Below are 27,512 nucleotides of genomic sequence, written 5' to 3' on the forward strand. Positions count from 1 at the left end.
ATATATATATATTTCTCCATACAATGGCAAAGGTCACAAAAATTAATTTGGACAAGTAAAAAGGATGGATTGACATCTTAATTTTAATAATGTTTAAGCTATATTTAATCTAAAATTTTTGTATGAATTATAATTTAAAGATGGAGAGATAAATGATCCCTTCCATCTTGGACATTTTTTGAAATCAAAGAAAGTTAATAAAACAAACAAACAACATATAAGTCATTTAAAAGACCATATTTTACCACAATAGACTATAATATAATCAACACATTGTAAAATGTCTTGGCTAGAATTATAAGTTACAGAAAGTCTTTCCATTATGATGTTCCACAAATATTATGCAGATGGACATAACCTTTCTATGCCACCCACAGTCATTTTAAATGTTTATCTTTAATCAACAGTGGAGTACTCTCTTTCAATATCCAAAGATTGAAATACAAGACACCTGATTTAATTTTATCAAAAAGTCTTGCAATCTGTAATTTATTACTAATACCTGGTTTGCAGGGATGAAAATGTCAGAAGCTGACATGTCTAGATAATTAGCTAAGTAACATTATTAAGTGACAAGTTTGCAGTTAGCTAGTTTGATTCCCTTACTTCTTAGGTAAATACATAGCATAAGTACCAATTTATGATATACAGGTAAAACTTATTACTCAAAGCTTTTTTTAAATTAGAAACTAGCTATAATTATGTGCACACACATACATACACATCACACATGTGCAAACATATGCATATATGTTTCCTTAAGCTTGTGATTTAAAATCTTTGATTCTTGGTATTTGGATATTTCAGATCTTCATATTAGTTTAGTTCAGGTGAAAGTTATAGATTTGGAAAATTATAGATGTGGAAATATTTGATGATATTATTATGGCAACTTATTTCAAATTTTAATTAAATTACCAAGTTATTTGGTTTGTCTGTGTGCATCCTGTATGTAATGCTAGCAGAGGAAATTGCTTTCTGAGTCTGTGTACATGAGTTAAAAAAGCAACATTCTGTGAATAAGGGTGACCAGCTATAGGGGTCTGGCGACCAATAACGACTGAATGAGGCCTTATGGAAGAAAAGGTCACCAGAGTGTAGTCCATATCTTAAAGGAATGCTGGAATTAGAGAAGTTTGGATAAATTGAAAAGGTTTTAAAGATGATTTGTATTAATTCCTTTCAGTTAAAAATGAGGAAAGCAAAATAGAAAAAAAATGATGAATAAGTGACTTACCCTAAGTCACAGAGACAAAGCAATCAAATTGAAACCAAAAGTTTGTATTCAATCTTGTTAACTATCCTAGTAAGGAACAATGTTAACTAAACTGTGTCTTCATATCATATATCAGAATTCACAAGGAGATAGCATTACCTCAGTGTTTAATCTCAGACACCACACTAAGAGAAGGGGTTTTGGAGAAGGTAGGTGTGGATAATTTGCAAACATTACATAGGACATCAGAAGGGAGACTAAAAATATCCAAGATAGAATTAGAAGGAAATTTGCTCAGCCATCGATCAACACAAATTATTTTTGTCCCACCTAAAGCCACAGAAGTCAATAAAACCCTTATACCATGAATCTGGAATGCTTTGGAGGAGGTGAGCATATAGCAGTATTTTTTCTTTCTTTCTTAATTTTGGCTAATCTTCTCTATTCTAGTACTTATACACATTAAAGCAGAATAAAAATTTACATAAATAACCAGCGAATAAAACTCTATTGAGGATACCTACATTTCAAGATCTTTTAACTACTGATATGAGAGATATAAATTGCTTAGAATAAATATTTGAGGTAAGAATAAAGGAAAAACCAGATTTAGGGGTATAGAAATGCCAAAGGGTAACACAATATTGGAAAATTTAAAAAAGGGGGAGAATTTTGATTTGAATCAATAAGCAATTAAAATTGTTCCTGAATATCATTTCCACTAATTATTGGATAAATGGTAACTAAGCATTAAATAAAGAGCACATTTATAGTTATATTTGTACACTGATTTACACAATTGTACTACTGGTGGTTTACTGTGTTGTTTAGAATTCAGTCCCTAAGATGTGTTCACTAGTCATTCATTCAGCAAATATTTGCCAAGTACCTATGATGTGCAAGCATTATTCTATGCAGCAAACCTCAGTCAACAAAATTAAGTCACTTGACCTCAGGATGCATATATCCTATGGGGTCAAAACAGGCAGGTAACACTGGAAATAAGTAAATTGTGTATTGAGAGGACACAGTTATATACGAGGAAAGCATATAAATATAAAATGAAAAGGGCCATAGGGTAAAGCAAACTGGGCCCCCTGGCACCAGTCGTGAGCAGGTTGCAGTATTCTACAGGGAATCAACATGAAGATGGGATGTGAGCAAAGTCTTGGAGACAGAGTAAAACTGAACCAACAGATATATGGAGAGAAGAATATTCCAGGCACGGGTCCAGGCAATGTGAAGCCATAGGTTAGAGTATGCCTGGCATGTTTGAGAAGCAGCAGGGAGTTGAGTGTGGCTGACATGGAGTAAACAAGGGGGAGAAGAACAGGTAACTAACTAAAAAAGTCACTAACACCTGGTCTGGCCTCTGTTCCTGGGTCCAATGTTCTTAATTCTTTCTCAACTGAGTTACTTTCAGGGGTCACAGAAGGACCCTGGAACTGCCACTTCTTCACGTTAAAAATAGCATGTGGAAGCTTTGCTCTGATCCACTCCAGTACAGCTTCTGTGGAGCTATTCAGATCCAGGAGTCTCTTCCCCCTACCTTGGAATTTATTCACAACTTTTGAAATGATTGCTTCCTTAATACTGAAATTTAAGGTGTGAAAATTGTACTTACTTCTGTAAAGTATTAATAAAAATGCTTCTCCGTTCAAATAAACACAGTATTTCCCACTGAATAAATTTATTATGTATATGACTTCTAATATATATGAGGCCTAGGCTACCTTAAGTTTTACATTATAATACCCAAATTGTTTTGAAAGTGTGTTGATTTCATCATGTTCCTGACACCTCGTTTTTCCATAAGGGTGATGTTTTTGTTACATGTTACTTGAATTAGTCTTATCAGTTCATGTATATTTTAAAATGAGTTTTTCTTTCTAAATTTACTATATTTTAAAAACATATTTTAAAAAATCCAAGTAATAGGGTTTATATTTATTTTCCTTGCTAGGTTCCTAGTGGTCTCTCAGTGGAACCTGCCAAATACAATGTCTTTTAAAGTTTCAAAAATTAAAACCCCTGTGAAAAACTTAATTCTTGCATGTCCTTCACTCTTGTATTTTTTTTCTTCTTCTCTGAAATAACAGCATACACACCAGAATGTAGAAAGAACGTATTCTGAATTATCTTTCAAACATTACCTTATGGTTTCCTCAGCATAACTGGCTGTGTACTCCTGGCAGTGGGAATTACTTTGGCAATGTAGAAGCATGGTTTCTTACTTGCTCTTACATATGAGCCAAATGGGTAAACAGCTGGGCTCTCCTAGCCTTGGAGAAGTCTGTACACAAGAGACCACATCACTGGCATAGAGCATAATCTTAGTAGCTCCTTTACTGTTGCTGTGTGGCATAGATTAAGAGAAAAATAAACAAAACCTTCTAAAATTAAGAAAATAAAAATGAATGCTTTTCACCATCTCATGAAACAAATTAATTTATATATCTCTTTGTAAATCTTAAATCTACAATGAATAAACAAAATAAAATAACTGAAAATTCATGCATCTGAGACAGGCTAAATATTTGATTATCTTTGTGTTTTATTAAGGCTTACATTGGTTTAGGGGGGTGAGAATAAAATAAAAATCCTTAAGACATTTTGTTGTCTTAAGTAGAGAAATTATTATAAAATCATCCACTAGGCACCTCTTTTCTGCCTACTATATATATCAAAACAAATTATGGAAGTCTCCCATGTAGGTTATGGTTCTGTTTCTATTTTCATTTCTAAATAGTTTTGATTTTCATATTTAGATATTACATTGTGGACACAAAACCTTTATAACAGGCCTCTTTTTTAAACTATAACTTTATTCCTATAAATACCTTATATTGTTTAGTGCTTGTTGCTTTAAACTTTTAAAATAGTGTTTCCATTGGTCATTTCTCTTTTGGTTATACATTTCTAAGTTTACATTTTACTTTTAGATATATTTCTTATGTTGTGCAGTTACAAGTGTTGAAGAAAGCTGAAGTTTTGTTAGAAGGTAGAAATCTATAATACTTTCTTTTATTATCTTTTAACTTCTCTACTGTGATTAATGTAACCTATAAAAAAGTTACCCCCCAAATTTCCAATAAAATTATACCCTACTTGATAAACCTATGCTAGCAATATTTGGTAGGTAAATCAAAGAAATTGGATATGTCCTGTATTTGAATTCATTGTGGAGAGATAATAAGAGAAGGTGTGGGTAACATCAAGCATTTAGGGGCAACATATATGAAAGCAAAATGGGTAAGAAATTTTAGAGAAAATTATTGAATACTTCACAGACCTGGAATAGGATTTGTGATGCTTATACGTAAATCTCTTAAGACAAGCAATAATCTGTGTTACTTTTGTGTCTTATGTATCTAACCATTCTCAAAAGGATAGTCTTGCATTTATTATTGTAATTCATCTCTTGTTAGAGCATGATTTTAAAAATTATTTTATATGAGATGTTCTCAGTCCTTGTATGTTGTAAAATATCGGTGTGTTCTCTTTAAACTTTAATAATGAACTAAGAGTATAAGACTTTGATTAAAAACTTTTAAAGTAAAAATAATTTTGCATTTATTCCATTGCTTCTATCAGTTGAGTTTCAAATAAATGTTTTGTAGATAGTCTGTTTGTTCTGCATGGATGCTTATACAGATATTTTCCTAAGATACCACTTCTATTATTAAAAAATAATATATGGGTGATCTTCTGAAATGTTTGTGTAAGGGGTTGAGAAATTCTCTCTAAAATAAAGCAACAATAAAAGTGGACAAAATAATCAAAAACAACCATTTAAAATCTCTGGAAATTGACTAAAGAGAATAGAAGTTGAAATTGTTTTTCAAGAAAATGTACTGATTCTCAGTAAAAGCTGCTGGAGTCTGTGACATGTAATCCAGGGGCTGCTCCTTTCTACCCCCAGTAACTACCTGGGGATGTTATGTGCTGGGGGGTGCTCCCAGTTTCCATCATTGTGCTATAACTCTACTCTATGCTGTAGCAAATCCACTCGAGGCAAGAATGAAATGACATGAACAATAGGAGGTCCTTTTCTACTCCCTCCTGCACCCAGTTGTCATTCCAGTGCACAGAGATCCTATTTTGTGGCTGTGAAGATAGGAATTTCACATTATCCTTACCACCAGCATTACATTGAGGAAACTGTATTCATGGATCCACTTGAAGTATTTGATGTTACGTAGAGCACAGCATGGAAAAATCTATTTCAAGGGTAAGTTGTACAAATCACAGTGGTGAATAATTTGGGAGGGCTAATACTACTGTGATGAAATGGGGGGCAAGAGAAACGGCAGATTGTCCAGAAATTTAACAGGGAGAGCTGGGAATAGATTCAGTCATAGAGAGTTTTCCTAATGTCAAACTCCAACCCACTGGTCTGGAAGTCCGTACACATGTGCAAGGCTGTGCCTGTTCAGGAGACACCAGAGAAAATTGTGAGCAATTGGTCCTGGCTAAATGTAGGGCAGAATTTTAACATCCTCTAAAGCTACAAGCAGATCTAATCCAAAGGGTCAAAGTCTTATGGCTCAAATTTTAAGCACAGCCTCTGACCAGTCACAGGCCGACCACCAAGCTAGGCACACCTGGGACAATCCTGGTAAAGACTAAATGCTTTTCTCTTAAGATCTTCAACAAGATTCTGCCCACTTGACACTTCTAGTCAACATCCTACTGGAGGTTTTAGCCAGTATTCAAGCAAGAACAAGAAAAAAAGAGAGGGGGAAATAAAATCTGGATGGATTGAAAAGGAAAGAGTAAACTGACTTTATTCACAGACAACATGATCTTGTCTGCAGAAAATAATAAGAAATACATACTTACACACATGCATACACAACTATGAGCTCCATCAGTCTCAAGTTAAAAGATTAAATATAAATTTTTAACAGAACCAAGAAAATCCCATTTACACTAGCATTAAAAATAAAATATTTAGGAATAAAATTTAGTAAAGTTGTGCAATTATTCTATGCTAAAAACTATAAAACAATGCTTAAAGAAAATAAAGCAAGAACTGATAAAAAATAAACTGGAAAACTTCTATGAACAAGGATAGGAACACATGATATTTTTAAAATGGCAATAATTCTCAAATTAATCAATTCAGTGTGATCTTTACCCAAATTGCCACTGACATATTCTGCAGAAATTGGCAAGCTTATTATAAAATACTTCAGAAATTCAAAGGACTCAATAAGCAAAACAACCTTAAAAAATGAGAGCAAATGCACTTCCTCATTTCAAAATATAGTACAAAGCAACAGTAATGAAGACAAGGTGGTTATGATATAAGGAAAGGCATATGGATTTGTGAAACAGAATTGAGAATTTTGAAATGAATTATTTCATGTATGATCAAGTAATTTTCAACAAAGATGCCAAAAATACTCAATGAGGAGAGGAATAGTCTTTTAAACAAATCATCTGAAGACAACTGGATATGCAATTCAAAAGGATAAATTTAGATTCTTACCTCACACTGTACAAAAAGTTTAACTCAGAATAAATCATATACCTAAATATAAGTGATAAAACTATAAAACTCTAAGGAAGTCTATGTTTCCAAGATTAGGATTAAGTCTTCCTGAATTAGGTTTAGGCAAATATTTCTTATGTATCACATAAACATGGCAAAAATTAAAATTAAAAATTGATAAAATGTACTTCATCCAAATGAAAAGTTTTTGTTTTTCAAAAGACACTGTAAAGAAAGTGAAAAGGTAAGCTATAGACTGGAAGAAAATACTTTCAATCATATATCCAGAATTTATAAGGAAATCTTACAACTCAAAACTATAAATAGCCCAAATAAATATTGGCACAAAAATATGGATAATCATTTCTCTAAAGTTGACATGCAAATGGCCAAAAAGCTCATGAAAAAAAGTTCAGAAATCAATAATATTTAGGAAAAAGCAAATTCAAACCTAATGAGATACCACTTCATACCTAATAGAATGTTTGTAGTTAAAAAATCAGACAAGTCATTAGGAAAATGCAAATTAAAATTAAATTTAAAATTACCACACTATCAGCAGTTCTTCTCTTTTGTATTTACCTAAAGGAATTGAAAACTTATGTCCACATAAAAAACTGCACAAGTATATTTATAAAAGCTTTATTCATAATTGCCCAAATTTGGAAACAATCAAGATGTCCCTTGGTAGGTGAATAGATAAACTGCGGTGTAGCCAGGCAATGGAGTATTATTCAATGATAAGAAATTAGCTATCAAGTCATGAAAAGACAGAGGAATCTTAAATACATATTACTAAGTAAAAGAAGCCTGTCTAAAAAGGCTACAAACTGTAGGATTTCAACAATGGAGACCCTAAAAAGGGTCAGTGGTTACCAGGGGTTGGGGGTTAGAGAGTGGGAAGAGATGAATAGGTAGAGCACAGAGAATTTGTAGAGAAGTGAAAATAGTCTGAATGATACTATAATGATGAATATATGTCATTATACATTGTCAGAACCTACAGAATGTACAACACAAAGAGTGAACCCTAATGTAAACTGTGCAGTTTGGGTGATAATGATCTGTCAGTGTAAGTTCACCAATTGTATCAAATGTTTCACTCTGCTGCAGAATGTTGATAATGCGAGAGGCTGTGCATGTGTAGGGGAACGGGTATATGAGAAATTGCTGTGCATTCTCAGTTCTGCTGTGAACCTAAATCTGTAATAAAAAATAAAAATATTTTTTTAAAGTAAGACAGTAACAAAAGTAGGCGAGTATATGGAGAAACTAAAATATTCATATATTGTTGATGGGTATACAAAATGGTATAGCCTATTTGGAAAACAGTTTGACAATTTCTTAAAATATTAAACATAGATTTACCGTAATAGCAAGCAATTGTACTTCTAGGTATATATTCAAGATAAATAAAAACATTTGTACATGCAAAGATTTGTATATGAATGTTCATTGCCACATTATTCGTAATAGCCCAAAGATCAAAGACAGAAAAACAATGAATAGAATCATGTATCTGGGTACTTTTGCTTAGAGTAATCATAAGTTTTGTAAAGTTATTTACTGAGAAGTAAAAGTGAGAGGGGTATGCAGTTTCCTTAATATGCAAGTTCTAGAGCTGAATTGTCTCTTAATTTCCTAGGTAATGGGGTGAGACTTTAGGGAAAAATCAGAGAGGGAGAAATAATAAATAGCTGTCTTCAGAAAAATTAACTCATAATTACATTCCTTGTTCCTTTTCAGTAATACAGTAACATATACACCGAAGCCAAACAATGCAAAGACCCAACTTTTTATTTCTATATGATTCTCGTTTCCTGAGCACAATAGGGTAAGGACTTGGGCTGAGCAATGGAGGAAAAAAAGCTCTATTGTTTTAGCCAAGAAAACTAAGGAGAATATCTGATTTACTTGGAATGTCTGTGGTCACGGTGCTAAGGACTTTTGCCACATATTTTCACAACAAACCACTGTTTTGAAGACTCCAAATATATATTAAAATATTGACATGTTTATGTATCTAGTTTGGCTGTAGCTTTTAGTCAGGATCTATTAAAAAGGACAGACTGCAAAATAAACCTGATTTGTTTATACTTTATGCATATAATAATAATGGAGGCTATTTGGAGAACAGAATGTTACTAGAATTTATCAGGACTTCATTTGTTGGAAAGAAATTATAGTAACCAGTGTTTACTGTAGCTTGGTGAGTGCCATAAGAGTATGTATGTGGCATACATATGCCTGTGGCATATTTTCAAATCATTACAAGACCCAGGGTCTTCACAAATCACCAGTTAGGAAGCACTCATTCAACCCTATTCTTTAGTAGCAAATATAATAAAAGCTTATATTTTAATTTAACTTCTAAGAGTAAATTTCTCCATTTTTTTGGAATACCCAATTTACTTAGCTAAATCCCAGGTTAGCTTTAAATATTGCCCAAAGGGTTAAACAATATCCATGTTTACCTTAACAGGACAATGGGAAGAACAATAAAAATGAGGTAAAGGGATTGGGGACTAAGAAAAAAAATATGCATGCAGTTTGATGAATTCCAAATTATAACTCTCTAGTTTATTGATATGTAACTGCACTGATAGAATATGCAAAATTAATCCAAAACCGGTTACAATTTATGATATTCTTAAGCAAAGGAAGCAATTAATGAAGTCATAATGCAATAGCTGAAATATTTTATAGATTAAAAAAAGTAATTACTTTTGGACAAAAACCAACATAAAGTTAAAAGTTAAAAAAGAGGCAAGGAAAGTATTTTTGAGTCAGATGTTATAGCTCTGATGGTAATTTTATGTGTCAAATTGCCTGGGTCACTGGGTGCCCAGATATTTGGTTAAAGTTTATTTCTGTATGTGTCTGTGAGGGTGTTTCCAGAGGAAATTAATATTTGAATAAGCAATTTGAGCTAACATTTGAATAAATAATTATCACCTAGATAAGAAATTTGAATATGTAAAGCAGATTGTTCTCCTCAGTGTAGGTGGGCCTCATCCAATCTGTTGAAGTCCTGAATAGAATAAAAGTCTGAGTAAGAAAAAAATATTTCTCTCTGCTGGATTGTCTTCTAGCTGGCACATCTGTCTTCTGCCTTCAGATTCAGACTCTGACTGAAATATACCATTGTTTCTCTTGGGTCTCCAGCTTGCCAACTGCAGATCATGCACTTCTCAACCTCCATAATGCCATGAGCCAATTCCTTATAGTATATAGTAATTATATATATATACATATACATATATATATAATTTTAAAAGTTTTAAAGTAATTATAAATATGTATATATACACACATATATTTGTTTCTCTGGAGAACCCAAAGTGATACAATAACAAATATAGAAAAAAAGATCTGACCCCCAAAAAGTATGAAACCAATGAATCTAATCCAATAGAAAAATAGGTAGAGTTATAGGAAAGGAAGAAAGGAAGGAAGGAAGGAAGGAAGGAAGGAAGGAAGGAAGGGTGAAGGAAGGAAAGGATATAGGGAAAGAATGCACACAGGAAGTCACAGTCACACAAAACCAATAAATGTTGGAAAAAAACCCAAATAAATGATTGAAAAATTACTGAGAAATGTATTGCTGTTGATCAGATATATAATACCCAGTGAAGATATGAGGAAGAAGATTTCTCTCATGTGTAGCAGATATCTTAGAAAGAGGGGAGCATTTGCAAATGTAGCAACTGACAAAGGATTAATCTCCAAAACATACAAGCAACTCATGCAGCTCAATATCAAAAAAATAAACAACCCAATCCAAAAATGGTCAGAAGACTTAAATAGACATTTCTCCAAAGAAGATATACAGATTGCCAACAAACACATGAAAGAATGCTCAACATCATTAATTGTTAAAGAAATGCAAATCAAAACTACAATGAGATATCATCTCACACAGGTCAGAATGGCCATCAACAAAAAATCTACAAACAATAAATGCTGGAGAGGGTGTGGAGAAAAGGGAACCCTCTTGCACTGTTGGTGGGAATGTAAATTGATACAGCCACTATGGAGGTTCCTTAAAAAACTAAAAATAGAACTACCATATGACCCAGCAATCCCACTACTGGGCATATACTCTGAGAAAACCTTAATTCAAAAAGAGTCATGTACCAAAATGTTCACTGCAACTCTATTTACAATAGCCAGGACATGGACGCAACCTAAGTGTCCATCAACAGATGAATGGATAAGGAAGATGTGGCACATATATACAATGGAATATTACTCAGCCATAAAAAGAAACGAAACTGAGTTATTTGTAGTGAGGTGGATGGACCTAGAGACTGTCATACAGAGTGAAGTAAGTCAGAAAGAGAAAAACAAGTACCGTATGCTAACACATATATATGGAATCTAAAAGAAAAGAAAAGAAAAGAAAATGGTCAGAAGAACCTAGGGGCAAGACCGGAATAAAGATGAAGACCTACTAGAGAATGGACTTGAGGATATGGGGAGGGGGAAGGGTAAGCTGGGACAAAGTGAGAAAGTGGCATGGACATATATACACAACCAAATGTAAAATAGATAGCTAGTGGGAAGTAACCGCATAGCACAGGGAGATCAGCTCGGTGCTTTGTGACCACCTGGATGGATGGGATAGGGAGGGTGGGAGGGAGGGAGACGCAAGAGGGAAGAGATATGGGGACATATATATATATGTATAAATGATTCACTGTTATAAAGCAGAAACTGACACACCATTGTTAAGAAATTATACTCTAATAAAGATGTTAAAAAAAAAAAGAAAGAGGGGAGCAGTATTCCAGGGAATCCTCCTTCCCCCCACTGATGGTCTTCAAGAATAAGGAGATTTGATAAGGTCCAGACTCCTTAACAACATTGGCTGTCACCTCAGTGTGAATGTGTGTGTCAGAAGACTAACAGCACAGATGATAAATGGAGATTATATAATCAAAGTTGGAGTTACTTACCTTCATAGAGGAAACATGTCACTCAGTTATTTTTGCATTTGAGATAGACTTTACTGGGTAGATTGTATGTGTAATTTGCAATAGATAAATCTGAAGGAAGGTAGAGGTAGGAATGTAAATCAATGAGAGATCTTTGAGTCTGTCTCTTTGTAGAGGAGATCCCTTCAGACACATTAACTCAGCTGGAAAGATTCTAGAAAAAAATTGTTTTTAACAGTGTGCATTCAAGGGCTGTGCCATTTCACTTTAACCTCTAGACAAATAATCATGAAGGAAGGTTGTGATGGTCATGATAGATAGGAATAAATTATCATATAGGAATGGCCAGTAGGCAATCTTCTTTTGGAAACTTTTCTCTTAGTGAGTTAATAAAATTCCAAATAATGCTAACGTTGCAATATAATCCATTGTAAATACATATGCTTGCATAAGTAATAAATAGCTCAAATATATTCATCTATAGTACAAAATATTTTACAAATAAAAATGGTTATCCTTTAAAACTTTAAAATATAGGTGCATACTGTCTTGCCTTACACCCCTCCTAATCAATGACACGATTACAGCTGAGGATTCCAGGTGGCCAGTTACCTTTGTTTTCACTGGAGGAGTATCAGTAAACTAGCTCTCTAGCCTAACATGAAAGGGAAAAGGAAAGGAAGATAAATGTCTGTTGTTGTTACATGTATTATATTAATATATACATTTTGTATGTGAAAATTATCTGACCAGTTTAAAGGAAAATCAAACAAAAAACTGTAGCCACAGTCCAATTTTAAAAATAAATTTAAAAAAAAGTTTATATTTGCAAGTTCCTCTGCATATGCTCAAGAGATTCTTTAGGTTCTCTTCCTAAGGGTGTCAACAACAAATTGGCACTCGCCACTGGCACTTGCCAACTACCTCTACAAGGATTAAATCATATGCTGCTGCAGCTGCTGATTTTCAACACCCCCTGAAAGGAGTTCAGGGTGGAGAGCAGGAATGAGGCAATCTGTGTTCTGGGAACTGGCAGAACAGGTCTTCAGATAGTTAGATATTTTCAGGAGCCGATTTTATGAACCCAATTCTTCTATCTCCTTATATCTAGAAAAGTATTAAAATCCTTCATGGTGATGAATGCTCCTCGTGAAACCTTCTGCAAAAAAATATGTGCTCAATTGTATGTATTTCCCCTTCACTAAAATCACATATATACTGATCTTCCCCCCTACCTCTTTGGAACAGTTTCTCAGAACTATCTGAAATGCTGTCTCCTGGGCTACAGTCCTCATTTTGCTCCAAATAAAACTTTACTCACAATTCTCAAGTTGTGCTTTTTTTCCTATGTGTGTGTGTGCATTTTTTTAAGTCTACAAAGGGATAATTATGATTAAGTCACACTTAACTGCACTGGTTAATGCTGTCAAGAACCACTCCACACACTGAATAAACCAAAGCAGAAAGATGAGTTTATGGCAAGGCTTTTGATCTGCACACCAGGAAACTCAAGGCTACAAGAGCAATGAGTTCTGAGGTGCTCACAGACTAAGGGATTTTTTATGGAGTAAACACAGAAGTCATTTGTCTTTTTCAGCTGATTGGTTGCCTAGTGGTCTTCTTACTTATTTGGATCAGGGTAGCTAAGTCAGGGGAATAAGGAAGTCCAGAGATGTTGTGAACAGACTTGGAGTTTGGGAAGTAACTGGTGTCTTCTGCTGATTTCTTAGAAGAGCTCTAAATTCCTGTAAAGTTAGGTTAAGTTTCCATTATGCGCCAGCACTGACCGTCTCCATTTTGTCCCTGACATAAGTGAATCCATTTTAGCTTGGTTCTACAATGTGAAAATGTATTTTAAAATGGTTTCTCCCACTAACAGTGGATGAGAAATTCCAATGTTCCATATTACTCACAATACATTGTTTTTACTTAATTTTTAATCTTTCCAATCTGGCATGTATAAAATGGACTCACATTGTGGTTTCAATTTTCATTTCACTGATGATTAATCAGGTTAAACAAGTGGAGAGAAAGTGATTCTCAGTTAAAAGTTTTAAAATATATCTTCAAATAAAGGGTTAAAATTTATGCCAGTAAATTCTATTTATCTTATACAGAAAGGCTTTTGATTTCCAAATTAAAATGAAAAAAAATTAAAGTTTCTTCAGAAAATTTTAAACTTCTTTATTAACTGAAACCTGTTTTTCATTGTTCTTAGGAAAATCTGTAGAACTTTCCAAAAGAAAATTTACTTAAGAATAACAATCAAGACACTTTGTAGGACAATAAAGACATTAATAATACTTTGTTATTGCTCATGATATTATTCGCTCTCAAGTTTAATGGCTTACACTGCTTTTTTTTTTTTTTGGCAGTATAAGGAAATTAGCTCTGTTTCCTGGCACGATTAGTTATGTCCTTCATTTTCATTCTGTTGAAGACTGAAGGACAAATCAGTGATAACAGAATCAAGCACTTGGGTAGTCAGCTGCGATTCTTGTGTAGCAGTAATTTATCATGTAAATGGTGCCTGTTTTTTTTTTAATGGAAACTTGAAAACAGCTTTCTGCATGATTGAAGCCTTTGTCATAGACAATCACCACATATGACAAATGTAACTTTTCTCTACAAGTAGGAAGATCAGTGTGATAAACTTTTGAAATGGCATAATTAGTTGAATATATGTAAATTTTTCCAAATCCTCTCTTGCTCTTTCAGAATTTTATGTGTATGTTATATTTGCACTCTAAGTAAAGCTTAAAATATTGTAAAATGTTTTTTCTCTGTGAAAAAATAATAGCTTGGGAAGCCAAATCTATAAAGTATATATGTGTATATTTTCTTTCTTTTTTACCTATGGCTTCTTCAAGGTATTAAAGTAATATTTATATATTAAGACAGTATCTGCATTAAAAAATGTGTCTATTGAAAATATAAAAAAAACTAGGTGATTATTTGTATGACACCAGATAAATGAATATTTACAAATGTATAGAACACAGATTTTCTTTATTTTTCTTGGGGCTTTTGGCACCATATAAAGTACTTTTTATCTAAATATATAATACATGAAATTGATATTGCAGCCAATACCTAAAAATATGGGAATGCTCAAATATTTGATGTTTATCCTTAAGGAAAAAAATATGCCAATAGATCCATGGCTGTGAAAGGAAAAATGATAATTTTTAAAGTATTTTTTAACCCACCCTGAAGGATATTGATTTTTTAAAATTAGTTATTCTTTATTAAAGTCATTCAACTACTATGTTCAATTGACTATATTGGGAAGTATACTATGGAATTATAATTTTGTGGATTGCTTTATTTTTCATTTGTTGTCTTTTTTTTTGGCCTCCCCTGTGTATCTATGTATTCCTGCTGATCCATTTGCATGGTTTACAATTTCAGGATGCCATTGTCTATGACCATGTTTCTCTGGAGTTATTATTGTTTCCATGTCACTGCAATGCCAACCTTTTGGAATTGACTTACTAGCTAAGAAGCCCCTAAGCTGTCACAAACACTTCCTTCAAGAGAATTAAATGCAGAATGGTAGCAGTGCATGCTATTGTGGGTTCCAATGAACCCCTAGGAGTAAGATTCAATGAGACCTCTGTACATTGTTATAAAGTGATGGGAATACACACAGAGGGCAAAATGCTTTTTGTTATGTGTCTATCCAAAAATTTAAGTTATTTTACAATTATAAAATATTTAGTTATTCCCCATTAAAGTATAAGTAGAGCTAAGTATCTCCCTTAATTTACTGGATGGGAAAAGTTTGCATTTTGTACAGAGAACTTATTGTATGATCCATTCTAATTTCTCTTAAAATTTTTAATCTAGTGTTATTTCTTCCATGATTATTATGACTCTTCTGTCCAAGATATTCTGCTTCCCACTGCTGACATGGATATTACAGATGCCCTTCAGTACAGAGTAATGCATGTGACTTTAAAAAAGTATGGTTCATACATTTGCTATACAGGTGTGGATGGAATATTCCAACATACAGAAATGGGAATGTAAATTAACCACATTGGACATTGTGATTTCATTGATACTATGCATATGTTTAAAGACTATGAAAGATCTGTAATTGTAGTATGAGAAGATAAACCTATTCATTCCTGAAAAAATCATCAGTGTATGTGACATTTCTATCTTCTATAAACAGAGGTGTACAAGATGGACAAGAAATTAGAAGAGTCCCTTTGGTCTGGAGTGAATGACAGATACAATGTTTTGCATTTCAAATAAAACTTATTTCATAAACATTACTGAAAATGTAAGTTGAAGATGTGAAAAGCCTTGGGGCAGGAAAGAATGTAGATACTTTAAGACAGTCATTAATTAGCTTATCTGCCGAAATCCCAGAATTTAATTTACTCCACTTCAGAATATGGCTGATTCCTTAGTTTAACTGCTGAGCCTCAGCAACTGTTGTTTCCTACCTTTTTCTCCAGGAGGGACTGATAAGCAGCAAAACTGACTACTGTCGATATTTTAATATTCAGTTCACCTCTTTCACCCTTTGCCTCAGGGCAGCCAGCACACTTTGCACAACGTGAACGTTAGCAGGATTTGGAAGAATTCACCTCAGGGAAATTAAAACTGCAGATACAGCCAAGGGACCTATGATTACAAATAATCCACAAACCCCATTATTTGGCAATACTGAGCTATTTTGGTGCAAACTTAGAGGTTTGATTCTTCACTGTTTCCTGGGTAGCCACATACACTGTAAATTACTTTTACTTTTATGTGTCATCTTTTCAGCATAAATCAAATTGAATATGACAACAAATACACTTTTTTTGTATAATAGACAGGACTCCAATAAATATTATTAGATATTTGTAAAATCCCCTCCCAAACACACACACACACACACACTCACCTGCTAGTTCTTCATTGTTTTGGGTATTTAAGTAGACCACAAAGATCCCGTCTCAGAAATCATTTCCTTGGGTGCTGGAGTGTTGCCTGTTGATAGCTCACAGTGGAGACTCTCCCTAAGACTATCCTCTCTAAGAGGAAGCTGCCTTGTTCAAGGTGACCTTGCCCTCCTCCTCTCCTTTGTGGCCTTCATCCAATGATTGGTCCATTCAAGTCAAAGGCCCATCTGGCATGTTTCTGTTTGAGACATCTCTGAAGGGGCATCCCAGCTTACTTTCAACTTCTCCATCAGTACAGTCCTCCTTTCCTTGCTCCCTCACAAGTGTTTTTTTTTTTTTTCCCAAATCCCTCTCCAAGAAACATCCCTTAGCTTCAAAGTCTTTCTCCAAGGAAACTCAACCTATGTATGGTGATCAAATAAATGACTAGTCCTTCACAGAGGAAGGAACAAAAGACAAATTCAAGTTCTCCTCCTCTATTCAGCTTGCTTTATTGATGCTGAGTCATTTCAATACAATCACAACCCCATTTCCTGGAAGAGAGTTAAGATCTGGAATGGGAGGTTAAAGAATTTCAAGACTGGTCTTAGAAAACTTGGAAAAGATTTTAGCTTTCTATGCCGCCATTTTTATCTTAGTTGGGAAAGGATTTCAGGACTCCAGTTTTTACCTGACAATAACATAGTAATAAAACTATAAATAACATATTTGTTTTTGTTTTCTTAAGAACATTTGTATTTTTTCCAGTCAAGAAACTTAACACTTTTCGTGATGTCTTATAGAAAGCCTGCCCTCTGGTAATGACTTGGACTTCCTCTCTAGGAAGCAGTCCCTCTCTCTTCAAATATGTAGCACATCAGGATCTAAGAAGAGCTTCATCCCCAGGGGCCCAGGGCAGGACTATGCATATTTGGCTTCTAGAAGTCTAAAAGCCAATATGTGATTTGGGACTTACTGAAGTATCAGTATGCTGATGATACTTTACGTTCCTCAGAAAAATATTTAGTGGCACTCATCTCTTCACTTTGTTACTCAATGTAGCTCATGTAAATATTTTTCATTGTCCCTCTTTATAAGGTTTTCTAAATTTTCTTTCTAAATGTCCTATAAAAACTTCTGTTAAAAAGTGCTTATTTGTATAGTAAAGAGTATAAATTTTGAAATCAATCATACCTATTTTGCATTGCTGCTCTGCCCCTTACTAAATGGTAATCTAACATACATTTTCTGAGAACTCTAAGGGCCAATATATTTATCTATATAGTAAAAATAGTAATAAGACCTAGAGCCAGGGATGACATAATGATTTAATTACATAATTTATTCAAAACACAAAGCATAGTACTGGCACGTAGTCAACATTAAAAAAGACAACTATAGTAATAAAAATGATTATTAGCTTTATCAATTCACAGATAGATTTAAAATCATATTTATTATTTCTCTAAACCATAATTACATTATTTCTTCTACCAAAGATAACATTTTAAAATTGATGTGATACATCTTTAATGAATTCAACTCCCTTAAAATTATTTTCTTCTTTTTGTGCGTCTCCTTTGTTCTGTCCTTCAGGTATTCCAGCCTCTCATGCTCTTTTCATCTCTCTGTTCTCCACTCCCTCTATTATGAAAATGTGCTCTTAAACCCATGTGATATACCATGTACACCTTGTTACACATTTTCAATGTATTATCTGTTACAAAGATATTTAGATTAGAAAACATATCTTTATAGAGATTGAAGGAAGTTTTATTTTGCTAAAAGAATTTTAGGTACCAAAATTCAGATAGGGTATAGTGTAAGTGCCTGACATTAAGCTTTTGATCGCCAAGTCATCCATTTCAAAGTCATTCATCTTGAATAAAGACATTACCAGCTACACAACTAGATACCGATCCTGGCCACCCCACCCATGAAGTTCCCTTTATAGAAAGCCCTGGGTGACCTAGATAAGTGACCTCTGTAGTGACCTTGCATTTTCCTCCCCATGCTTTCATTCCTGCTCTTATGTGTTTAATTCACCAATAAATAATAAACCCACAAAACCTAGGCACCCCGTCCTCTACCTCAATAAAGGCAGGTCCACACTGTCTTTCTCTCTCTACCTGTGACCTCACTGTGTGGCTCCAGGAGTGTTGTGTACACTCCAGAACTTGTGACTAATAAATCTTATTTTTTCCAAGTGGCATAAAAGGTTGTTGCTAAGGTACATCTCGCAGTCATAATAAGAACCACAAGGGCTGGTCCAGCCACAACATTGCCTCCAGGGAGGGAAATGCCTGTGGAGCCTCAGGGACTTGTCACAAGTAGTAAAGGACATGGTGAGCACCCCAGGCCCTCTTAATCAATAGCATCCTATTAACAGGCTGTGACCAATATAAAACATAGGGTTACACATTTATTCAAAACTTTCAAATCACAGTAGGAAACAACTACTCAGCCTTCATATATCACGGATAGCATGGAAAGTGAAATGTTTAAGAAAGTACATCCACCCTTTAGGAGAGCACACTCATTTAATGTTATTATTATACTGCACTAAATAGTACTCTAGTGACCTAAGAGATGCCTCCCCAAGCACTTATTTCCAAAATAATAACACTCTTTCTCAGGAGCATCTGGTTCATTATGTCTGGTTAAAACTATTATTCATAAAACTCCTGGGAAACAAAAACCACTTCATTTGCACTGATTTAAATTTACATTGGTTCAGAGTGATAACAATACTAACACAAGGAAAGTTAATTATCTACTTCTTAACAAATCCAGCCTGATTGACATAATATCTTAATAAATGAAGTCATTGGGAGAGAAAGAGCAAAAGGCAAAAAGAGTGGTTAAAAATAACTAATTCCAGTGGCTATTTTTGTATCATTTACTTATATTTGCTTCATAACATGGATAATAGAAATACTTTCTACTTATATATTTACCCAGTTTGAAATATATACATCAAGATTTCAGCAAACTCTTTAGCTTTCAATGCTGTTCATCCAACAAATGGATATAAATCAGTCTAAGTTGCAAGGATGTCATTGTCAAGATAAAGGTAAATAGAAAAATTGTCATTTATAAAAGAAGAAAAAGAATGAAAAAAATCACTTAGGATTTTAGAGTATATAAAAGGCAATAGGTTTATTGCAACCAATAATTATTTTTCAGATGCTCCTAATAAAAATGTTTTTCATATTACTTTCCCAATCATCATGCTAGGTATAGGCCACTTCTTTAGTTCTATTAGGTAGCTTTAGGATTGGAGACGGATCAGAGATACAATTGCTCTCATTAAAATTCCTCCTCAATAGTTGGAGATAGAAGACTAAAAACATGAAACAAAAGGAACAGTTTTAAAAGCTGAATGTATTTCATATGCAATATGAGCTACTGTGTTATAGGAATTAAGAGGACAGTGAGTCCAATAGGGCTGAAACAGACAAAGACCTTGGGAAGATAAAAATGAGCTGCCTCCCAAAGGTTGTAAAGAAGTGTTTCAATGGAGAGCTGAGAAGAAATTACTTTGATCAAGAAAGTGAAGGGAAGTTGAGACCCACTTTAAATTTGAAGTGAAACAGAAACATTTGGATCATAATAAAAATGGTCTTGGTAAGAGTTTCTATGTTGTTTGCATGAGAAGTATCTTTTGAATTTTGCCTAACTTTGTAACTGACATTTGATTTCACTCCTGAGGTGATTATAAATGAAGAGAAGATTGGATGATAAGGTTGTGAGTCAGCAGTGACAGGTTTTTTTCCTTTAATTGAAAGTCATGGTGGACAAAAGCTGCTCACGTTTGTGCCTGAAGCTTTGCTCTGATCATCCTTTAATTTTAAAGCATCTCTAGCTACAGATTCTTAGTAAACCATTTTCATAATCTTAGATCTTGTATACACTCTGAAGTAACACTGGAATGAATGAAATCTTTTTCATTAGCCTCTTTGCTCTTTAAAAAGTATCCAAGGTATCAGACACTAGACAAGTTTTAGAATAAGTTAACCTTAACATATTCATTAAAAGATATAGTAAATATGCAAATATGCTTCATAAAACAACTTTTATCTAGAAACACATGGAAGAAAGTAATCACTAGCTTCATGGTTTCTCAGCCTTAATTGGATTTGAAAGCTGAAAAGTATTAATTCTATTTGATGTATATAAAAATAAAGTTTCCAAATACAAACAACAAAATCTCAATGTTTATTGTTTCATTTAATCTTTTTTCTGGTTTTATCTCAGATATTATTTATATCATAGATGCTCTAGGGGAAAATAAAGATATATGTCGCTGAAATCTTAAGCATACGCTGTGGCAACATTTTTTATTTCAAATTCACTTTTCAGCATTAGCAGATAAACCAACAGAAGATGCCTGGAGGAAAATATAAAATCACATTAAAATATTCCCAGTTTTAAGACATAAAAACTGAAGACCAAAGCCTGATTTATTCAAACATCACATGAACTTTTCAACATTTTTATCAGTCAATACATATTTAAATATGTTAAATTTTAAAAAGTTGTATTTATGTACAACTTATTTCATTTTTTGCTGTGTTGGTTTATCTCTAAGTATGTGTGTTGATACATATTTTTGGTGTATCATGTAAACATATGTAGATTTAATTCATTGTTATTACTTATTCAATTAAAAGTGAAAACTGTAGTCAATTCGGTTAAAAAAGAAGGACAACATTGCATTATAAAAACGTAAAGAAACCCCCTATTACTGAAGTGCTGAAACTGATGAAGGATGGGACAGACAAAAGAGCAAGTTAGGGAGGGACTGACTTATCACATCGTGAAAGGATCTTGCTGAGCAATTTAGTCTTCAGACATAGCAAATATGGATCAGGGAAATCGTGCTTGCATTATAGAAATAATATGCTAAAATGGCGTAAAAGAAAAAAGAATTCAATGTTGAATAAACATGAAAATATAGTACTATTTTTATCTATTTGAGATACATGGATAAAATCTTTTTTCTACCTATTATAAAGAAAGATATCTGATTTGTTAATATGTGATTATCCATTTAAAATTTTATGTTGAAAAGAATTATTATAATTCACATTAAAATTATTGTGAATTAGATATATAGAAACATGAATTATTGGTTAAAATGTATTTCTAATTAAAATAGAGAAAATTATTTATTGCCAAGTTTCATTCCTCTGGACATCTTAATCACTATCTGTGGAGCTTAAAAAATTCTTACTGAGCCTAAACCCAGATATTCTAATTTAGTAGTTGTTAGTGGACATAAACATTCTTATTTAATTAATGATCAATGTCTTGAACAGATATCTGCTATTCTGACAACAGACTTTACCTGGAAGTCTCAATATATGAAACACTATTTCCTAACTGATCATTCCTTCAATCTGAAAAACTTCCTAGTAGTCATGGAACATGACTCCTAGGCAAGTCTCCCAAATAGGACACAGAGCAGTTGAGTGGTGTAGGCAGACAGGGGAAAGAGATTATATATAGAAATTTGGGAAAAAAAGCTGTTTAAGCAAAGTTAAACCATTTTCTATTCCAAAGATTTATTTCATACAGCATTTATTTCACTATTGTCTATTATACATCTCAGAGAAGTCATAATACACAACATTTCTCAAACTAATTTCCCAGAAATGTATGATATATAGAATATTTCTACAAGGCTAGAGTTGAGCTTAACATACTTTGGGAAATATCACTTTAAAGCAGACTGAATTACAGAAAAAAAGAATGGCATGCTTATGAGCTTCTAGATTCTGATGGTAGAAAAGTTAATTAAAATGTCAGATGGTTAGAAAGTGGTGACAAGGATAATTATGTTGAAAAAGAAGAAGAAGAGAATGGAAAGGCAATGAGGTATACTAGAATGAATCTGAGAATGAGGCAGAAGACCAAGGTTCCAGTCCTGACCTGAAATAAATAAGCTAAGTGATATTGTGCAAACTATTGAACAACTTGTCCAATGTTTAAAATGAAGATGCTTAGCTGAAAAATCCCCAAGATCTCTTCTATTATCTAAAGTTAACTCGATTCCACATGTTGCATATATGTGGAATCTAGAAAGATGGTACAGATGAACCTATTTGCAAGGCAGGAATACAAAGGCAGACATAGAGAATGGATGTGTGGACACTGGTGGGGGGAAGGGGAGGGTGGGATGAATTGGGAGATTAAGTTTGACATAAATACACTACCATAGGTAAAATAGATAGCTAGTGCTAGTGGGAACCTGCTGTATAGCACAGGGAGCTCAGCTCAGTGCTCTGTGATGGCCTAGTTGGGTGGGATTGGGGAGAGCGAGGTCCAAGAGGGAGGGTGTGTGTGTATGCATATGGCTGATACACTTCGCTGTGCAGCAGAAAGTAACACAACATTGTAAAGCAATTACACTCCAACAAAAAAAAAAAGAGAGAGAGAGAGAGAAGTCAGGGTGGGGAAAAGTACTGTTTCTAGAAAATGTATTTTATTAATATTTGATGTACAAATGGAGAAAGAATAAATATCTTGTCATTTCAAAAAAAATAAAGTTAATTCGAATACTTTCAATCACTGGAACCAGCTCAAACAGAGTGATAAGGATGTCTAAATTAATATTCTTCTAGTCATAGGACACAACCTATGCAAAGTTAATTCTTTTTATGAATTATGAATTTGATGTTATATTAAAGAGGATTCCATCTATGTAAGTATAGTCAAGTCAAAGATAATAAAAGAGAAAGAAGCAGGAGTCAGAATGTGATACACTTGATGTTCTTGGGTTGCAGACAAGTAGTTTCAGGATTACTAGTGGGAACCTCTCTCCCGCCATTTTCTTCTCTTTCCACACTATTGGTTAAAATCACTGGTTGACTGGAGTGCATCTCTAACCTTGGGAACTCATGGAGTTTTATAGCAGGACGATGTTTTTGTAATACTAACTTGTTTGTCCTTTGTCTCTTCAGCCTTGTTCTTCTTACACTATCCCTCTCATTCAAAAAGCTGGGTTGCTGATTCAGAATAAGAGAGGTCACAGGGCACAAAGCATGAAAGACAGGAGTCTGATTTCGGTTCCCCAATACTCTCCTCATGATGGGAATACCAAGGATGGGATCCATAGAAAAGTATTTGTGATAATTATCCTTTGAAGAGAGTGTGGTTTCCCTCAGAGACTAGAAAATATTTACTTTGAGCCTGGCTTAAAGGAAAGAAAAGGGCATATGATGAAATTAGAAAAGCCACTAGTGAATTTGCCAGGGGAACTGCTAGCTTTCCACCCAAATCGGTTTTTCTTTCTTTCATTATGATTGTGGTCAGACACAGTTCTGACCACAAGTAAAGAAATTTTGAATTCTTATTTCCAGAGATAGGAATCAGGGACCTTGTAGAAAAGACAAAACACAAATGGCAGTGTTCTGGAGCTAAGTCTGGAGTCATCACCAACAGACCACTCAGCTTCCACTCCAGTGAGGATGTTTCCTTTAGCAACTTCTACAAGTTAAGTTGAGAAATGTTTCCTGGAGACTTTCAAGCACCATCTTGAAAGATTATCATATACATAACCTGCTCCCAGGCAGCTGCATAAACTCTATTTCCCACAGTGAGATGATGAGGCATTTTTCTTTGATAGCATCCAGCACTTCTTATAAGAACTGTCCAGAAATAGTGACATCTCTTTGTGCCCTATGAGTTTACATGATTTCCACTGAACTTGCTAATGTGGTCAACAACTTTTGTCATTTAATAGGTCACTAAAAATCCATGGGTATCTTGTGTTACACACGTGAACTTCATTCTCTGTTAAGTCCCTCTCCGGGGTTATCCTAAGCCTAAGAGAGCGAGCCACCTCTCCAAAGTCATGCTCGCCTCTTTGGAGGCAACCCAGAGCAGACTAAACCAGACCAGCAACCCAACCCAGACTAATAGTTGGTAGATTATAAAATCCCACAAAAGCCTTTCCCCAGTTGAGATCACTCTGCAGGACCATCCCAACTTGTCCAAAGTTCCTTTTAGATGCAACTGTACCACAGTTCAACTTCCCCCTATGGTTGCTTCCTTCAACCTTCACAGACTTTTTTCCTTAGACAACATTCCAATTAACGTTCAGAATAAAAATCTCAGAATCCCAGAATTTGTTTACTGGAAATCTAACTTACAACACCAAGAAAAAGAGAATGATGGCATGTAGACTTTGGAGATAGTGGTATTAAGTTTTAAGCAGGCAGCTGTAATTTTGTAAGGGAGTGGGGAATTGATGGGATGAGCAGTATTAGCTTATCATTTCACTGATCAGAATAGTGGAAAATATCCACTCCCATTGTATGTTTAACAGTTTGATTTCATCTCTTGCACATAAAGTTTTGACTTCCAGTAATAATCAGGATGAGCATAAACTTGGGTTTATATTTTCATTCAACTATGTGGTTTTCATCCATTCTTTCAATATATAAATACTTCTAGACTTCCTACACGTGGAAAACACTATGAAAGTTCCTGGGAAAATATACAAACAGACCTTATGGTCTTCCTCATAGTTTTTAAAGCCTGAGAGTGAAAGCTAATTTTCAATAAGCAATTATAAATGTTAGAAATCAATGGTTAGTTAATCTTGAAGTCCATTTTTTAAACATCAAAAATAGGAGTAATCATAATGTAAAACTGTTGTTATGATAGAACATGTCAACATATAAAAGTCATCTGGCACAGCACTCAAGTAACATCAGAATCCTTCCAAGTTTCTCTTACAATTTTGACATGGATTCTAAGATAATAAAGATATCATGGTTGAAAGTTAAGCTTAATGCATTTGAACATTCTATATACATAGAGGAGGAAGGACTTATGATACTGTTTCTGGTTAAAAGCCCTTCATATAAATGCATTTTTGCAACTTACTGCAGATAGAAAATATATAAGAATAAAGAGGGATCATTATATTTATTCTATATGAAACTCATCTATCAGGATGCACCTGTTGCAAAGGTTGTATGGCAAGACAAAATATGACTTTCAACCCAGAAGAAAACACCCATAACCCAGCACAAACATCATGCTCCTTTCCAAAATTTCTCTATGGATTTAGTGTATTACTTAGAACGATTTAGACACTTGCAAAACAGATTCAAATTTTATGTGTACATCGTCATTGTCATTGTAGCTAACATATATTGAATGTTTATTATGTGCTGGATTCTATGCATTTTCTATTTGTTTCATTTATTACAGAAATGACCATACATGTTCTGCAATATTCCCAGACAAGCACATTTCTATGGTGAAATTTACTTTGTCTGTTTAGAGAAAACAGTCTCCATTGTTCCTACTGAAGTTTCCAGAATTTTGTTTTCCTAGAATAGCATTAAGCACAATTTATTTTTCTTCAGATGTCAACAAATAAACATAGCCAATCGCTTGTGTCCTCCCCAGAATGTGTGAATATATAACTTTCATAACATGTTAACAAGATTTTTTATTGTTAGATATTCTTTAGAGACTTACATGGCTTGCTTTTAAAGAGGCTTTAGATCACCTGACTCAAGCCTGCCATACTGCTTGAAATAACCTACATTAGGCACTACAGGATTTGATGGAGAGCTTTGCATTATAAGTGGAAGATTAATTTTCTACCAAAGTTCAGTTTACTTGATCTGCACTTTCTCCAATCCATTATGATGGATCAAAAGAAATTTAAGAAAATGGGACTTGGGACAGATGAACTCTGGGAACAAAATTTAGAAGGTGTTATCATGAGTAATAAGTCATCAGTAAAAGGTGGTGTTGCACAGAATAATTCTATTACTGAAACAAGGAATACATAAGGCAAATTTCATCCAGAAGCAGTACTGTGTGATTGTTACAACTCTAGACTCGAAGAGGAATAGCCCTGGCTATTACATATGTGATTTGGGGAAATTTATTTATCCTCATTTTGCTTTTATTTCCTTACCCCAAATTAGGACCTTAATATTAACTACCTGAATTTCCATTTACATGTGTGATTTTTTTCTTTACATATGTGATTCTTTAGAAGTCTTTTACTCTCTCTCTGCTTCAATTTCCTTGTATAGAAAATAAGGATCCTAATAATAATTACCTCATTGGGCTAAAGTAAATATTGAATGTAAAGCTCTATTTGAGGAGTACTTGGCATGTAACAAGCACTGTTAGCTCTTACTAACACTCATTCTAAACAGGTTTTACTTAGTTAGCTAGGTAGGTATATACGTAAATGGATAAGTAGACCTAGACAGGTTAGTTTTATTTTTTCTATTTCTAAAAGGCCTACTTTCCAAATTTCACTAATATATTTTTATAAAATTGTATTAAAAATTCTTTTAATTGATTCACATATTATTTACTAAAAATCACAATAATTTTCATATTAATACCAATTATGTCAGTAATTTTTTCCCTGATCATCTTATTAATCAGAGTTATGTGGGCAGAGATTGAGAAAATATTGTCAGGGACTACTATATAGACTACCAGCATGTATAACTTGTTTGATCATAAATTGAAAAAAGAAATTGAACTTTTTTTGATCATCATCTGTATGTCAAGTTCCAGGCTAGATTACTTACATGAATGATACCCTGCCTAAAACAAAATTACTTGCAGTGACTAATAGTCATAGTGTTGTTAAATTATGTGAGTTGTGTACAATCAGTTAAATTTCAATAATGGGATAATTGAGCTTAAACAAGTTATCTACAGATATTATAATTAAAGAAGCTTACCAGAAGAAAGCTAATACAGAAGAAATAGGAAAGTTGAAAAGTGCTAAAATACAAACTGTCTAACAAACATAATGGTATTTTAACCTGTCACTGGGAATGTAATTTTTGAGCTCTGATTCCAGGATGGATGTCTTGCAAGGTATATTCTTATGGGAAGTTAAGGTACTTAATATTTTTATTTTATGCATTATAGAATTGTTGAAGTGGAATGAAAATAGTTGAAATTTCTAATTTGTATCTATCTTT

This window comes from Mesoplodon densirostris, chromosome 1 (assembly GCF_025265405.1).
Source record: "Mesoplodon densirostris isolate mMesDen1 chromosome 1, mMesDen1 primary haplotype, whole genome shotgun sequence".
Lineage (NCBI taxonomy): Eukaryota > Metazoa > Chordata > Mammalia > Artiodactyla > Ziphiidae > Mesoplodon > Mesoplodon densirostris.